Source organism: Squalius cephalus, assembly GCF_949319135.1.
Source record: "Squalius cephalus genome assembly, chromosome: 8".
NCBI lineage: Eukaryota > Metazoa > Chordata > Actinopteri > Cypriniformes > Leuciscidae > Squalius > Squalius cephalus.
This window is the reverse complement of record NC_137129.1, coordinates 19864324-19881028: the sequence shown is the minus strand read 5'-3', so window position 1 is coordinate 19881028 and position 16705 is coordinate 19864324.

The window sequence follows — 16705 nt, the reverse complement described above, 5'->3', positions numbered from 1 at the left end:
AAAGATTAGGTAGAAAGAAAAAGAAAAAAGATTACGTAGAAAGAAAGAAAGAAAGAAAGAAAGAAAGAAAGATTAGTTAGAAAGAAAGAAAGAAAGAAAGAAAGAAAGAAAGAAAGGTGGATTAGTAAGAAAGAAAGAAAGAAAGAAAGAAAGAAAGAAAGAAAGAAAGAAAGAAAGAAAGAAAGAAAGAAAGAAAGAAAGAAAGAAATAATGTTGGATTAGTTAGAAAAAAGAAAGAAAGGAAGGAAGAAAGGAAGAATGGTGGATTAGTTAGAAAGAAAGAATGGTGGATTAGTTAGAAAGAAAGAATGGTGGATTAGTTAGAAAGAAAGAAAGAAAGAATGGTGGATTAGTTAGAAAGAAAGAAAGAATGGTAGATTAGTTAGAAAGAAAGAAAGAAAGAAAGAAAGAAAGAAAGAAAGAAAGAAAGAAAGAAAGAAAGAATGATGGATTAGTTAGAAAAAAGAAAGAAAGGAAGGAAGAAAGAAAGAATGGTGGATTAGTTAGAAAGAAAGAAAGAATGGTGGATTAGTAAGATAGAAGAAAAAAAGAAAAAGATTAGGTAGAAAGAAAGAAAGAAAGAAAGAAAGAAAGAAAGGTGGATTAGTAAGAAAGAAAGAAAGAAAAAGAAAGAAAGAAAGAAAGAAAGAAAGAGAAAGAAAGAAAGAAAGAATGTTAGATTAGTTAGAAAAAAGAAAGAAAGGAAGGAAGAAAGAAAGAATGGTGGATTAGTTAGAAAGAAAGAAAGAATGGTAGATTAGTTAGAAAGAAAGAAAGAAAGAAAGAAAGAAAGAAAGAATGGTAGATTAGTTAGAAAGAAAGAAAGAAAGAAAGAAAGAAAGAAAGAAAGAAAGAAAGAAAGAAAGAAAAAGATTAGGTAGAAAGAAAAAGAAAAAAGATTAGGTAGAAAGAAAGAAAGAAAGAAAGAAAGAAAGAAAGAAAGAAAGAAAGAAAGAAAGAAAGAATGTTAGATTAGTTAGAAAAAAGAAAGAAAGGAAGGAAGAAAGAAAGAATGGTGGATTAGTTAGAAAGAAAGAAAGAATGGTAGATTAGTTAGAAAGAAAGAAAGAAAGAAAGAAAGAAAGAAAGAAAGAAAGAATGGTAGATTAGTTAGAAAGAAAGAAAGAAAGAAAGAAAGAAAAAGATTAGGTAGAAAGAAAAAGAAAAAAGATTAGGTAGAAAGAAAGAAAGAAAGAAAGAAAGAAAGAAAGAAAGATTAGTTAGAAAGAAAGAAAGAAAGAAAGAAAGAAAGAAAGAAAGAAAGAAAGAAAGAAAGAAAGAAATGTGGATTAGTAAGAAAGAAAGAAAAAGAAAGAAAGAAAGAAAGAAAGAAAGAAAGAAAGAATGTTGGATTAGTTAGAAAAAAGAAAGAAAGGAAGGAAGAAAGGAAGAATGGTGGATTAGTTAGAAAGAAAGAAAGGTGGATTAGTTAGAAAGAAAGAAAGAATGGTAGATTAGTTAGAAAGAAAGAAAGAAAGAAAGAAAGAAAGAAAGAAAGAAAGAAAGAAAGAAAGAAAGAAAGAGATTAGGTAGAAAGAAAGAAAGAAAGATTAGTTAGAAAGAAAGAAAGAAAGAAAGAAAGATTAGTTAGAAAGAAAGAAAGAAAGAAAGAAAGAAAGAAAGAAAGGTGGATTAGTAAGAAAGAAAGAAAAAGAAAGAAAGAAAGAAAGAAAGAAAGAAAGAAAGAAAGAAAGAAAGAAAGAATGATGGATTAGTTAGAAAGAAAGAAAGAAAGAATGGTGGATTAGTTAGAAAGAAAGAATGGTAGATTAGTTAGAAAGAAAGAAAGAAAGAAAGAAAGAAAGAAAGAAAAAGAAAGAAAGAAAGAAAGAAAGAGATTAGGTAGAAAGAAAGAAAGATTAGTTAGAAAGAAAGAAAGAAAGAAAGATTAGTTAGAAAGAAAGAAAGAAAGAAAGAAAGAAAGAAAGAAAGAAAGAAAGAAAGGTGGATTAGTAAGAAAGAAAGAAAAAGAAAGAAAGAAAGAAAGAAAGAAAGAAAGAAAGAAAGAAAGAAAGAAAGAAAGAAAGAAAGAAAGAAAGAAAGATGGATTAGTTAGAAAGAAAGAAAGAAAGAAAGAATGGTGGATTAGTTAGAAAGAAAGAATGGTAGATTAGTAAGAAAGAAAGAAAGAAAGAAAGAAAGAAAGAAAGAAAGAAAGAAAGAGATTAGGTAGAAAGAAAGAAAGAAAAAAGATTAGGTAGAAAGAAAGAAAGAAAGAAAGAAAGAAAGAAAGAAAGAAAGAAAGAAAGAAAGGTGGATTAGCTTGCAGTGGCAAAACTCTCCACTCGGTTGCTAGGGTGTTGTACATGATTGCATACGAGCCAACAACCATGTCTGTACAATGTTGTGGAGCTGAAATATAGCTTCTATATGTTGCAATATGGTTTATATGTGGCTCTAAATGGTTGCTAGGGTGTTCTGGGTGGTTGCTAGGGCGCTGCTAGGCAGTTGCTAGGGTATTCTGGGTGGTTGCTAGGGCATTGCTAGGGTGTTATGGGTGGTTGCTATGGTGTTAGGCAGTTGCTATGGTATTCTGGGTGGTTGCTAGGGCGTTGCTAGGCAGTTGCTAGGGTGTTCTGGGTGGTTGCTAGGGCGTTGCTAGGCAGTTGCTATGGTATTCTGGGTGGTTGCTAGGGCGTTGCTAGGCAGTTGCTAGGGTGTTCTGGGTGGTTGCTAGGCAGTTGCTAGGGTTTTCTTGGTGGTTGCTAGGCAGTTGCTAGGGTGTTCTGGGTGGTTGCTAGGGCGCTGCTAGGCAGTTGCTAGGGTATTCTGGGTGGTTGCTAGGGCGTTGCTAGGGTGTTATGGGTGGTTGCTATGGTGTTAGGCAGTTGCTAGGGTGTTCTGGCTGGTTGCTAGGCGGTTGCTAGGCAGTTGCTAGGGTATTCTGGGTGGTTGCTAGGGCGTTGCTAGGTGGTTGCTAGGCTGTTCTGGGTGGTTGCTGTGGTGTTGCTAGGCAGTTGCTATGGTGTTCTGGGTGGTTGCTAGGCAGTTGCTAGGTGGTTGCTAGGGTGTTCTGGGTGGTTGCTAGGCAGTTGCTAGGTGGTTGCTAGGGTGTTCTGGGCGGTTGCTATGGTGTTGCTAAGCAGTTCTGGTTGGTTGCTAGGCGGTTGCTAGGGTATTCTTGGTGGTTGCTAGGGTGTTGCTAGGTGTTTGCTAGGGTGTTCTTGGTGTTTGCTATGGTGTTGCTAGGCAGTTGCTATGGTATTCTGGGTGGATGCTAGGGCGTTGCTAGGGTGTTCTGGGTGGTTGCTAAGCAGTTGCTAGGTGTTCTGGGTGGTTGCTAGGCAGTTGCTAGCATGATGCTAGCATGATTAGCATGTTTTTAGCAAGATGCTGTTGCCAGGTGGTTGCTAGGGTGTTCTGGGTGGTTGCTATGGTGTTGCTAGGCAGTTGCTAAGGTGTTCTGGGTGGTTGCTAGGCAGTTGCTAGTGTATTCTTGGTGGTTGCTAGGCAGTTGCTAGGGTATTCTTGGTGGTTGCTAGGGCGTTGCTAGGTGGTTGCTAGGGTGTTCTGGGTGGTTGCTATGGTGTTGCTAGGCAGTTGCTATGGTATTCTGGGTGGATGCTAGGGCGTTGCTAGGCAGTTGCTGGGTTTTCTGGGTGGTTGCTAGGCAGTTGCTAGGGTGTTCTGGGTGGTTGCGAGTGCCTTATGTACTGCACTCGGCCTGCGGCCTCGTGCCTATGGCCGAATAGGCACAAGCATGGAGCAATTTCGCAAGGCCACGAGTGTAATATTGCTATAATTAAAAAAAAAAAAGCAGTTGCTAGGGTGTTCTGGGTGGTTGCGAGTGCCTTCAGTACGGCACTCGGCCTGCGGCCTCGTGCCTATGGCCGAATAGGGTGTTCTGGGTGGTTCAGTACTGCACTCGGCCTGCGGCCTCGTGCCTATGGCCGAATAGGCACAAGCATGGAGCAATATCGCAAGGCCACGAGTGTAATATTGCGTTAAAAAATACAAAAAAATGTAAAAAACATTTTTTTTTGGTTTAGGGTGGTTGCTAGGGAGCTCTTAGTGGTTGCTAGGGTGCGGAAACTGGTTGCTAGGGTGTGGCTATGAAGATTTTAGGCCATTACTTATTGGCTGCTTGATAATATAAATCCTCTGAGGGAGAGAGAGAGGGAGAGATGCAGGGGTGTCAGGCCCTTTGGAGTCTGTGTGTGTGAAAACGGCAGTTGGGATTCAAATATTTTTAGAACTCCCAATGTAAAGTCAATGGGACTTTTTTGGCCGCTTTTTCGTCCGCTGTGCGAACATCGTACACCCGATCGCTTAGAAAAGTCATAGCACACCTCTCCTCAATGAGCCGGCCGATTTGACACCTCACTCAGGGGTCTGTGACAAACGGTGCGGGGCGAGTTTCGCGCCAAACTTTGTCCAGAATAATAATAATAATAAGAAGAAGAAGAATAAGTATGCAAGAGAACACTAATGATGCCTTGCTTTCAGCAAGCACCATTAACTAGAATGTACATTTCCTAAAGAAAATGTGAAGTGGTGCTTGCAGTGGCAAAATTCGGCACGGTTGCTAGGGTTTTGTACATGATTGCATACGAGCCAACAACCATGTCTGTACGATGTTGTGGAGCTGAAATATGGCTTCTATATGTTGCAATATGGTTGTTAGGTGGCTCTAAACGGTTGCTAGGGTGTGAATACACAGTTACCATGGTGATATTTACAGACTGTTTTCCAATCGAAACTAATGAGCCAACCCCCATCTCTATACAATATTCTGATGCAGAGATGTAGGTCTTTTAAAATGATTGCTAGGGTACTCTGTTTGGTTGCTATGTAGTTGCTAGGCAGCTGCCAATGATGAAACTCCAAAGGCTTCTTGTCACTATGAATGATATAAACCAACTCCCATGCTTCTGTGACATATAGAATGGAAGATATCCCTATTTGGATATTGGTTGCTAGGGTACTGTATTTGGTTGTTAGGGAGTGGCTTGGCAGCTGCCAATCATGAAACGCCAAAGGCTGCTTCTCAGTATGAATGATATAATCCAACTCCCCTGCCTCTGTGACATACAGAATGGAAGATATCCATCTTTGAATTTTGGTTGCTAGGATAATCTGTTTGGTTGCTAGGGAGCGGACTGGCAGCTACCAATAACGAAACTACAAAGGCTGCTTGTCAGTATAAATGATATAAACCAACTCCCATGCCTGTATGACATTCAGAATGGAAGATATCCCTCTTTGGATTTTGGTTGCTAGGATACTCTGTTTGGTTGCTATGGAGTGGCTTGGCAGCTGCCAATGATGAAACTGCATAAGCTTCTTGTCAGTATGAATGAAAATAAACCAACTCCCATCTCTATACGATGTTCTGATGCAGAGATATAGGTCTTGCTAAACGGTTGCTAGGGTACTCTGTTTGGTTGCTAGGGAGTGGCTTGGCAGCTGCCAATGATGAAACTGCAAAGGCCTCTTGTCACTATGAATGATAAAAAAACAACTCTCATGCATCTGTGACATACAGAATGGAAGATATCCCTCTGTGGATTTTTGTTGCTAGGGTACTCTGTTTGGTTGCTAGGGAGTAGCTTGGCAGCTGCCAACCATGAAACTCCAAAGGCTGCTTGTCAGTATGAATGATATAAACCAACTCCCAGCTCTATACGATGTTCTGATACAGAGATATTCTTTTTGCTAAACGGTTGCTAGGGTACTCTGTTTGGTTGCTATGGAGTGGCTTGGCAGCTGCCAATAATGAAACTCCAAAGGCTGCTTGTCAGTATGAATGAAACAAACCAACTCCCATGCCTCTGTGACATTCAGAATGGAAGATATCCCTCTTTGGATTTTGGTTGCTAGGGTACTCTGTTTGGTTGCTATGGAGTTGCTTGGCAGCTGCTAATGATGAAACTGTAAAGGCTTATTGTCAGTATGAATGATATAAACCAACTCCCATCTCTATACGATGTTCTGATGCAGAGATATAGGTCTTGCTAAACGGTTGCTAGGGTACTCTGTTAGGTTGCTAGGGAGTGGCTTGGCAGCTGCCAATGATGAAACTGCAAAGGCTTCTTGTCACTATGAATGATATAAACCAACTCCCATGCCTAGGTGACATTCAGAATAACAGATATCTCTCTTTGGATTTAGGTTGCTAGGGTACTCTGTTTGGTTGCTATGGAGTGGCTTGGCAGCTGCCAATGACAAAACTGCAAAGGCTTCTTGTCACTATGAATGATATAAACCAACTCCCATTTCTCTGTGACATTCAGAATGGAAGATATCCCTCTTTGAATTTTGGTTGCTAGGGTACTCTGGTTGGTTGTTAGGGAGTGGCTTGGCAGCTGCCAATGATGAAACTCCAAAGGCTGCTTGTCAGTATGAATGATACAAACCAACTCCCATGCCTTTGTGACATTCAGAATGGAAGATATCCCTCTTTGGATTTTTGTTGATAGGGTGCTCGACAATGGTTGCTAGGGAGGGGCTTGGAAGTGTTGAGGTGATTCATGATTGGCTATTTGCTGCCCCGAGTCAAATGAGACCACCCCCATGTTTCTATGACAATTCAGTCTGGAGATATCTCTTTGAACTCTTTCAATGGAAGTCTATGGAACTTGTTGCTAAGGGGCTCTAAATGGTTGCCAGGGCGTGGCTTGATAGCTTCACAATGATCCTGAGAGACTGATTGGTCGTCTGAGTAAAATGAGCCCTCCCCCTTGTCTCTATGACACTGTGATCCAGAGCTACGTTCAATACAAAGTCCCTATGCAATTTACCATAGTAGGAAAAGCATGTGTGTTTCACGGGATGTTCCTTCCCCATAGTAAATCAATGGGGCAACTTTGGGCATCTCCTGCCCCCCAGGGGTGCAACTTTTACCCCATTGTGAGGTATGTTCTTACAGAGCCTGTCAGCCTCTTCAAATGTGGCAAATCACACTATTCTCCGAAATCCTCGCTCAGAGCTACGAGTGGTCAAAGTTCATCGCAATGTTAAGTCAATGGAACTTTTTTGGCCGCTTATTCGCCCCTGGGGCGAACACCGCACCCCCGATCGCTTATAAAAGTCATAGCACACCTCTCCTCAATGAGCCGGTCGATTTGACACCACACTCAGGGATCTGTGACAAACGGTGCGGGGCGAGTTACGCGCCAAACTTTTGTGTGGAATAATAAGAAGAATGAAGAAAATGTGAAATGGTGCTTGCAGTGGCAAAACTCGCCACTCGGTTGCTAGAATGTGGTACATGATTGCATACGAGCCAACAAACATGTCTGTACGATGTTCTGGTGCTGAGATATGGCTTATTCATGTTGTTCAGGTGGTTGCTAGGGTGTTGCTAGGGTGTTCTGTGTGGTTGCTAGGGCGTTGCTAGGCGGTTGCTATGGTGTTGCTAGGCGGTTGCTAGGGTATTCTGGGTGGTTGCTAGGGCGTTGCTAGGCAGTTGCTAGGGTGTTCTGGTTGGTTGCTATGGTGTTGCTAGGCGGTTGCTAGGGTATTCTGGGTGGTTGTTTGGGTATTCTGGGTGGTTGTTAGGGCGTTGCTAGGCAGTTGCTAGGGTGTTCTGGGTGGTTGCTATGGTGTTGCTAGGCGGTTGCTAGGGTATTCTGGGTGGTTGCTAGGGCGTTGCTAGGCAGTTGCTAGGGTATTCTGAGTGGTTGCTATGGTGTTGCTAGGCTGTTGCTAGGGTATTCTGGGTGGTTGTTATGCGGTTGCTAGGTTATTTTTGGTGGTTGCTAGGGCGTTGCTAGGCAGTTGCTAGGCAGTTGCTAAGGTATTCTGGGTGGATGCTAGGCATTGCTAGGCAGTTGCTAGGGTGTTCTGGGTGGTTGCTATGCAGTTGCTAGGTGTTCTGGGTGGATGCTAGACAGTTGCTAGGGTGTTCTGGGTGGTTGCTAGGCAGTTGCTAGGTGTTCTGGGTGGTTGCTAGGCAGTTGCTAGGGTGTTCTGGGTGGTTGCGAGTGCCTATGGCCAAATAGGCACAAGCATGGAGCGATATCGCAAGGCCACGAGTGTAATATTGCTTTAAAAAATACAAAAAATGTAAAAAAAATTTTTTTTTGGTTTAGGGTGGTTGCTAGGGAGCTCTTAGTGGTTGCTAGGGTGCTGAAACTGGTTGCTAGGGTGTGGCTATGAAGAATTTAGGCCATTACTTATTGGCTGCTTGATAATATAAATCCTCTGAGGGAGAGAGAGAGGGAGAGACGCAGGGGTGTCAGGCCCTTTGGAGTCTGTGTGTGTGAAAACGGCAGTTGGGATTCAAATATTTTTAGAACTCCCAATGTAAAGTCAATGGGACTTTTTTGGCCGCTTTTTCGCCCGCTGTGCGAACATCGTACACCCGATCGCTTAGAAAAGTCATAGCACACCTCTCCTCAATGAGCCGGTCGATTTGACACCTCACTCAGGAGCCTGTGACAAACGGTGAGGGGCGCATTACGCGCCAAACTTTTGTCCAGAATAATAATAATAAGAAGAATAATAAGTATGCAAGAGAACACTAATGATGCCTTGCTTTCAGCAAGCACCATTAATAAGTATGAGCAATAACAATAGTGATGCCTTGCTTTCAGCAAGCACCACTAACTAGAATGTACATTTCCTGAAGAAAATGTGAAGTGGTGCTTGCAGTGGCAAAATTCGGCACGGTTGCTAGGGTGTTTCTATTGGGTTGCTAAGGTGTTCTGGGTGGTTGGTAGGTGGTTGCTAGGGCGTTGCTGGGGTGTTCTGTGTGGTTGCTATTGTATTTTGGGTGGTTGCTGTGATGTTACTAGGTGGTTGGTAGTTGTCACAGATGGTTACTATTGGAGTTATTAGCATTTTTTGGCATTATTTAGTACTTACCTAATCGGTATTAGCATTTAGCTATTTGCAGCTAGCATGTGTAGCATGTTGGAAGTCCTGTTTGCTAACATGAGTCAAAAGAGCCAATCCCCATCTCTATACGATGTTCTGATGCAGAGATATAGGTCTTGCAAAATAGTTGCTAGGGTACTCTGTTTGGTTGCTAGGGAGTGGCTTGGCAGCTGCCAATCATGAAACTCCAAAGGCTGCTTGTCAGTATGAATGATATAAACAAACTCCCATGCCTTTGTGACATTCAGAATGGAAGATATCCCTCTTTGGATTTTGGTCGCTAGGGTACTCTGTTTGGTTGCTATGGAGTTGCTTGGCAGCTGCCAATGATGAAACTGCAAAGGCTTCTTATCCCTATGAATGATATAAACCAACTCCCATGCCTCTGTGACATTCAGAATGGAAGATATCCCTCTTTGGATTTTGGTTGCTAGGGTACTGTGTATGGTTGCTAGGGAGTGGTTTAGCAGCTGCCAATCATGAAACTCCAAAGGCTGCTTGTCAGTATGAATGATATAAACCAACTCCCATGACTCTCTAACATTCAGAATGGAAGATATCCCCCTTTGAATTTTGGTTGCTAGGGTACTCTGTTTGGTTGCTAGGGAGTTGCTTGGCAGCTGCCAATGATGAAACTGCAAAGGCTTCTTGTCACTATGAATGATATAAACCAACTCCCATGCCTCTGTGACATTCAGAATGGAAGATATCCCTCTTTGGATTTTGGTTGCTAGGGTACTGTGTTTGGTTGCTAGGGAGTGGTTTAGCAGCTGCCAATCATGAAACTCCAAAGGCTGCTTGTCAGTATGAATGATATAAACCAACTCCCATGACTCTCTGACATTCAGAATGGAAGATATCCCCCTTTGGATTTTGGTTGCTAGGGTACTCTGTTTGGTTGCTAAGGAGTTGCTTGGCAGCTGCCAATGATGAAACTGCAAAGGCTTCTTGTCACTATGAATGATATAAACCATCTCCCATGCCTCGGTGACATTCAGAATGGAAGATATCCCTCTTTGGATTTTGGTTGCTAAGGTGCTCGACAATGGTTGCTAGGGAGGGGCTAGGAAGTGTTGAGGTGATTCATGATTGGCTGTTTGCTGCCCCGAGTCAAACGAGACCACGCTCATGTTTCTATGACAATTCAGTCCGGAGATATCCCTTTGATCTCTTTCAATGGAAGTCTATGGGACTTGTTGCTAAGGTACTCTAAATGGTTGCTAGGGCGTGGCTTGATAGCTTCACAATGATCCTGAGAGACTGATTGGTCGTCTGAGTAAAATGAGCCCGCCCCCTTGTCTCTATGACACTGTGATCCAGAGCTATGTTCAATACAAAATTCCTATGCAATATACCATAGTAGGAAAAACACATGCTGGGCCGTCCTACACCATAGTAAGTCAATGGGAAACTTTGGGCAGCTCCTGCCCCCCAGGGGTGCAACTTTTACCCCATTGTGAGGTATGTTCTCACAGAGCCTGCCAGCCTCTTCAAATGTGGCAAATCACACATTTCTGCGAAATCCTCGCTCGGAGCTATGACTCGTCAAAGTTTGTCGCAATGTTAAGTCTATGGGATTTTTCGGCTGCTTTTTCGCCCCTGGGGCGAACACCGTACCCCCGATCGCTTATAAAAGTCATAGCACACCATTCCCGAATAATACGCACGATTTGACACCTCATTCGTGGGTCTGTGACAAAAGCTGCGGGACGAGTTACGCGCCAAAGTTTTGTACGGAATAATAATAATAACTAGAATGTACATTTCCTGAAGAAAATGTGAAGTGGTGCTTGCAGTGGCAAAATTCGCCACTGGGCAGATGCTAACACAATTACCATGTTGTGATACCATGATATATCACGTTTTAGCATTATTTACCATGATTTACCATGATTCTAAGATGATTTACTATGATTTACAACATTCCAGCATGATTTACTTTGATTAACATGCTGTTAGAATGATGCTAGCATGATTAGCATGTTTTTAACATGATTAGCATCTTGGTCGCATGATGATAGCATGATTAGCATGTTGTTAGCATGCTTTTAACGAGATGCTAGCATGATTAGCATTTTGCTAGCATATTGCTAGCATGATGCTAGTTTGATTAGCATGTTGCTAGCATGATGCTAGCTTGATTAACATGTTGGTAGCATAATGCTAGCATGATTAGCATGTTGCTAGCATGATGCTAGCTTGATTAGCATGTTGCTAACATGATGCTAGCATGATTAGCATGTTGCTAGCATGTTTTTGGCAAGATGCTGTTGCCAGGTGGTTGCTAGGGTGTTCTGGGTGGTTGCTATGGTGTTGCTAGGCAGTTGCTAAGGTGTTCTGGGTGGTTGCTAGGCAGTTGCTAGGGTATTCTTGGTGGTTGCTAGGCAGTTGCTAGGGTATTCTTGGTAGTTGCTAGGGCGTTGCTAGGTGGTTGCTAGGGTGTTCTGGGTGGTTGCTATGGTGTTGCTAGGCAGTTGCTATGGTATTCTGGGTGGATGCTAGGGCGTTGCTAGGCAGTTGCTAGAGTGTTCTGGGTGGTTGCTAGGCAGTTGCTAGGGTGTTCTGGGTGGTTGCGAGTGCCTTATGTACGGCACTCGGCCTGCGGCCTCGTGCCTATGGCCGAATAGGCACAAGCATGGAGCAATTTCGCAAGGCCACGAGTGTAATATTGCTTTAATTTTAAAAAAAAAAGCAGTTGCTAGGGTGTTCTGGGTGGTTGCGAGTGCCTTCAGTACGGCACTCGGCCTGCGGCCTCGTGCCTGTGGCCGAATAGGCACAAGCATGGAGTGATTTCGCAAGGCCACGAGTGTAATATTGCTTTAAAAAATAAAAAAAAATAAAAAAAATGTTTTTTTTTGGTATAGGGTGGTTGCTAGGGAGCTCTTAGTGGTTGCTAGGGTGCTGAAACTGGTTGCTAGGGTGTGGCTATGAAGATTTTAGGCCATTACTTATTGGCTGCTTGATAATATAAATCCTCTGAGGGAGAGAGAGAGGGAGAGACGCAGGGGTGTCAGGCCCTTTGGAGTCTGTGTGTTTGAAAACGGCAGTTGGGATTCAAATGTTTTTAGAACTCCCCATGTTAAGTCAATGGGACTTTTTTGGCCACTTTTTCGCTCGCTGTGCGAACATCGTACACCCGATCGCTTAGAAAAGTCATAGCACACCTCTCCTCAATGAGCCGCTCGATTTGACGCCTCACTCAGGGGTCTGTGACAAACGGTGCGGGGCGAGTTTCGCGCCAAACTTTTGTGTGGAAGAATAATAATAAGAAGAACTAGAATGTACATTTCCTGAAGAAAATGTGAAATGGTGCTTGCAGTGGCAAAACTCTCCACTCGGTTGCTAGGGTGTTGTACATGATTGCATACGAGCCAACAACCATGTCTGTACGATGTTGTGGAGCTGAAATATAGCTTCTATATGTTGCAATATGGTTTATTTGTGGCTCTAAACGGTTGCTAGGGCGTTGCTTGACGGTTGCTAGGGTGTTCAGGGTGGTTGTTAGGCGGTTGCTAGGGTGTTCTGAGTGGTTGCTAGGGCGTTGCTAGGGTATTCTTAGTGGTTGCTATGGTGTTGCTAGGCAGTTGCTAGGGTGTTCTGGGTGGTTACTATGGTGTTGCTAGGCGGTTGCTAGGGTCTTCAGGGTGGTTGCTAGGGTGTGATGGGTGGTTGCTAGGCAGTTGCTAGGGTGTTCTGGGTGGTTGCTAGGGCGTTGCTAAGGTGTTCTGGGTGGTTTCTAGGACGTTGCTAGGCAGTTGCTAGGGTGTTCTGGGTGGTTGCTAGGCAGTTGCCAGGGTGTTCTGGGTGGTTGCTATGGTGTTGCTAGTCGGTTGCTAGGGTATTCTGGGTGGTTGCTAGGGCGTTGCTAGGCAGTTGCTAGGGTGTTCTGGGTGGTTGCTATGGTGTTGCTAGGCGGTTGCTAGGGTATTCTGGGTGGTTGCTAGGCGGTTGCTAGGGTATTCTGGGTGGTTGCTATGGTGTTGCTAGGCGGTTGCTAAGGTATTCTGGGTGGTTGCTATGGTGTTGCTAGGTGGTTGCTAGGGTATTCTGGGTGGTTGCTATGGTGTTACTAGGCAGTTGCTAGGGTGTTCTGGGTGGTTGCTCGGGCGTTGCTAGACGGTTGCTAGGGTATTCTGGGTGGTTGCTATGGTGTTGCTAGGCGGTTGCTAGGGTATTCTGGGTGGTTGCTATGGTGTTGCTAGGCGGTTGCTAGGGTATCTGGGTGGTTGCTAGGGTATTCTGGGTGGTTGCTATGGTGTTGCTAGGCGGTTGCTAGGGTATTCTGGGTGGTTGCTATGGTGTTGCTAGGCGGTTGCTAAGGTATTCTGGGTGGTTGCTAGGGCGTTGCTAGGGTATTCTTGGTGGTTGCTAGGGTGTTGCTAGGCGGTTTCTAGGGTATTCTGGGTGGTTGCTATGGTGTTGCTAGGCGGTTGCTAGGGTATTCTGGGTGGTTGCTAGGGCGTTGCTAGGCAGTTGCTAGGGTATTCTGGGTGGTTGCTATGGTGTTTCTAGGCAGTTGCTATGGTATTCTGGGTGGATGCTAGGGCGTTGCTAGGGTGTTCTAGGTGGTTGCTAGGTGTTCTGGGTGGTTGCTAGGCAGTTGCTAGGGTGTTCTGGGTGGTTGCTATGGTGTTGCTAGGCGGTTGCTAGGGTATTCTGGGTGGTTGCTAGGGCGTTGCTAGGGTATTCTTGGTGGTTGCTAGGGCGTTGCTAGGTGGTTGCTAGGGTGTTCTGGGTGGTTGCTATGGTGTTGCTAGGCAGTTGCTATGGTATTTTGGGTGGATGCTAGGGCGTTGCTAGGCAGTTGCTAGGGTGGTCTGGGTGGTTGCTAGGCAGTTGCTAGGTGTTCTGGAGGTTGCTAGACAGTTGCTAGGGTGTTCTGGGTGGTTGCTATGGTATTTTTGGTGGTTACTAGAGCGTTTCTAGACGTTGCTAGGGTGTTCAGGATGGTTGCTAAGGTATTTTTTTTAGTTGCTATGGTGTTACTAGGTGGTTGGTAGTTGTCAAAGATGGTTACTATGGAGTTTTTATAGAGTTATTAAAATCTTTAATAACGAGTGCCTTCAGTACGGCCGAATAGGCACAAGCATGGAGCAATATCGCAAGGCCACGAGTGTAATATTGCGTTAAAAAATACAAAAAAATTTAAACAAATTTTTTTTTTGGTTTAGGGTGGTTGCTAGGGAGCTCTTAGTGGTTGCTAGGGTGCTGAAACTGGTTGCTAGGGTGTGGCTATGAAGATTTTAGGCCATTACTTATTGGTTGCTTGAGAATATAAATCCTCTGAGGGAGAGAGAGAGGGAGAGACGCAGGGGTGTCAGGCCCTTTGGAGTCTGTGTGTGTGAAAACGTCGGTTTGGATTTGAATTTTTTGGAATGCCCAATGTTAAGTCAATGGGACTTTTTTGGCCGCTTTTTCGTCCGCTGTGCGAACATCGTACACCCGATCGCTTAGAAAAGATATAGCACACCTCTCCTAAATGAGCCGGTCGATTTGACACCTCACTCAGGGGTCTGAGACAAACGGTGTGGGGCGAGTTACGCGCCAAACTTTTGTTCAGAATAAGTATGAGCAATAGTGTTGCTTTGAAAAGCACCACTAATAAGTATGCAAGAGAACACTAATGATGCCTTGCTTTCAGCAAGCACCATTAATAATAAGTATGCAAGAGAACACTAATGATGCCTTGCTTTCAGCAAGCACCATTAATAATAATAAGTATGAGCAATAACAATAGTGATGCCTTGCTTTCAGCAAGCACCACTAACTAGAATGTACATTTCCTGAAGAAAATGTGAAATGGTGCTTGCAGTGGCAAAACTCTCCACTCGGTTGCTAGGGTGTTGTACATGATTGCATACAAGCCAACAACCATGTCTGTACGATGTTGTGGAGCTGAAATATAGCTTCTATATGTTGCAATATGGTTTATATGTGGCTCTAAACGGTTGCTAGGGTGTTCTGGGTGGTTGCTAGGGTGTTTGTAGACAGTCACTAGGGTGTTCTGGGTGGTTGCGATGGTGTTGCTATGGTGTTGCTAGGCGGTTGCTAGGGTGTTCTGGGTGGTTGCTATGGTGTCGCTAGGCGGTTGCTAGGGTAATCTGGGTGGTTGCTAGGGTGTTCTGGGAGGTTGCTAGGGCGTTGCTAGGCGGTTGTTAGGGTGTTCTGGATGGTTGCTAGGCAGTTGCTAGGGTGTTCTGGGTGGTTGCTAGGCTGTTGCTAGGGTGTTCTGGGTGGTCGCTATGGTGTCGCTAGGTGGTTGCTAGGGTAATCTGGGTGGTTGCTAGGGTTTTCTGGGAGGTTGCTAGGGCGTTGCTAGGGTGTTCTGGATGGTTGCTAGGCAGTGGCTAGGGTGTTCTGGGTGGTTGCTATGGTGTTGCTAGGCGGTTGCTAGGGTATTCTGGGTGGTTGCTATGGTGTTGCTAGGCGGTTGCTAGGGTATTCTGGGTGGTTGCTAGGGCGTTGCTAGGTGGTTGCTAGGGTATTCTGGGTGGTTGCTATGGTGTTGCTAGGCGGTTGCTAGGGTATTCTGGGTGGTTGCTAGGCGGTTGCGAGGTGGTTGCTAGGGTATTCTTGGTGGTTGCTAGGGCGTTGCTAGGTGGTTGCTAGGGTGTTCTGGGTGGTTGCTATGGTGTTGCTAGGCAGTTGCTATGGTATTTTGGGTGGATGCTAGGGCGTTGCTAGGCAGTTGCTAGGGTGTTCTTGGTGGTTGCTAGGCAGTTGCTAGGTGTTCTGGGGGTTGCTACGGTATTTTTGGTGGTTACTAGAGCGTTTCTAGACGTTGCTAGGGTGTTCAGGATGGTTGCTAAGGTATTTTTTTAGTTGCTATGGTGTTACTAGGTGGTTGGTAGTTGTCAAATATGGTTACTATGGAGTGTTTATAGAGTTCTTTAATAACGAGTGCCTTCAGTACGGCACTCGGCCTGCGGCCTCGTGCCTATGGCCGAATAGGCACAAGCATGGAGCAATATCGCAAGGCCATGAGTGTAATATTGCGTTAAAAAATACAAAAAAATGTAAAAAACATTTTTTTGGGGTTTAGGGTGGTTGCTAGGGAGCTCTTAGTGGTTGCTAGGGTGCTGAAACTGGTTGCTAGGGTGTGGCTATGAAGATTTTAGGCCATTACTTATTGGTTGCTTGATAATATAAATCCTCTGAGGGAGAGAGAGAGGGAGAGACGCAGGGGTGTCAGGCCCTTTGGAGTCTGTGTGTGTGAAAACGTCGGTTTGGATTTGAATTTTTTGGAATGCCCAATGTTAAGTCAATGGGACTTTTTTGGCCGCTTTTTGGTCCGCTGTGTGAACATCGTACATCCGATCGCTTAGAAAAGATATAGCACACCTCTCCTAAATGAGCCGGTCGATTTGACACCTCACTCAGGGGTCTGAGACAAACGGTGTGGGGCGAGTTAAGCGCCAAACTTTTGTCCAGAATAAGTATGAGCAATAACAATAGTGTTGCTTTGAAAAGCACCACTAATAATAATAAGTATGCAAGAGAACACTAATGATGCCTTGCCTTTGGCAAGCACCATTAATAAGTATGAGCAATAACAATAGTGATGCCTTGCTTTCAGCAAGCACCACTAATAAGTATGAGCAATAACAATAGTGATGCCTTGCTTTCAGCAAGCACCACTAATAATAATAAGTATGCAAGAGAACACTAATGATGCCTTGCCTTTGGCAAGCACCATTAATAATAATAATAATAATAATAATAAGTATGCAAGAGAACACTAATGATGCCTTGCCTTTGGCAAGCACCATTAATAATAATAAGTATGCAAGAGAACACTAATGATGCCTTGCCTTTGGCAAGCACCATTAATAATAATAATAAGTATGCAAGAGAACACTAATGATGCCTTGCCTTTGGCAAGCAC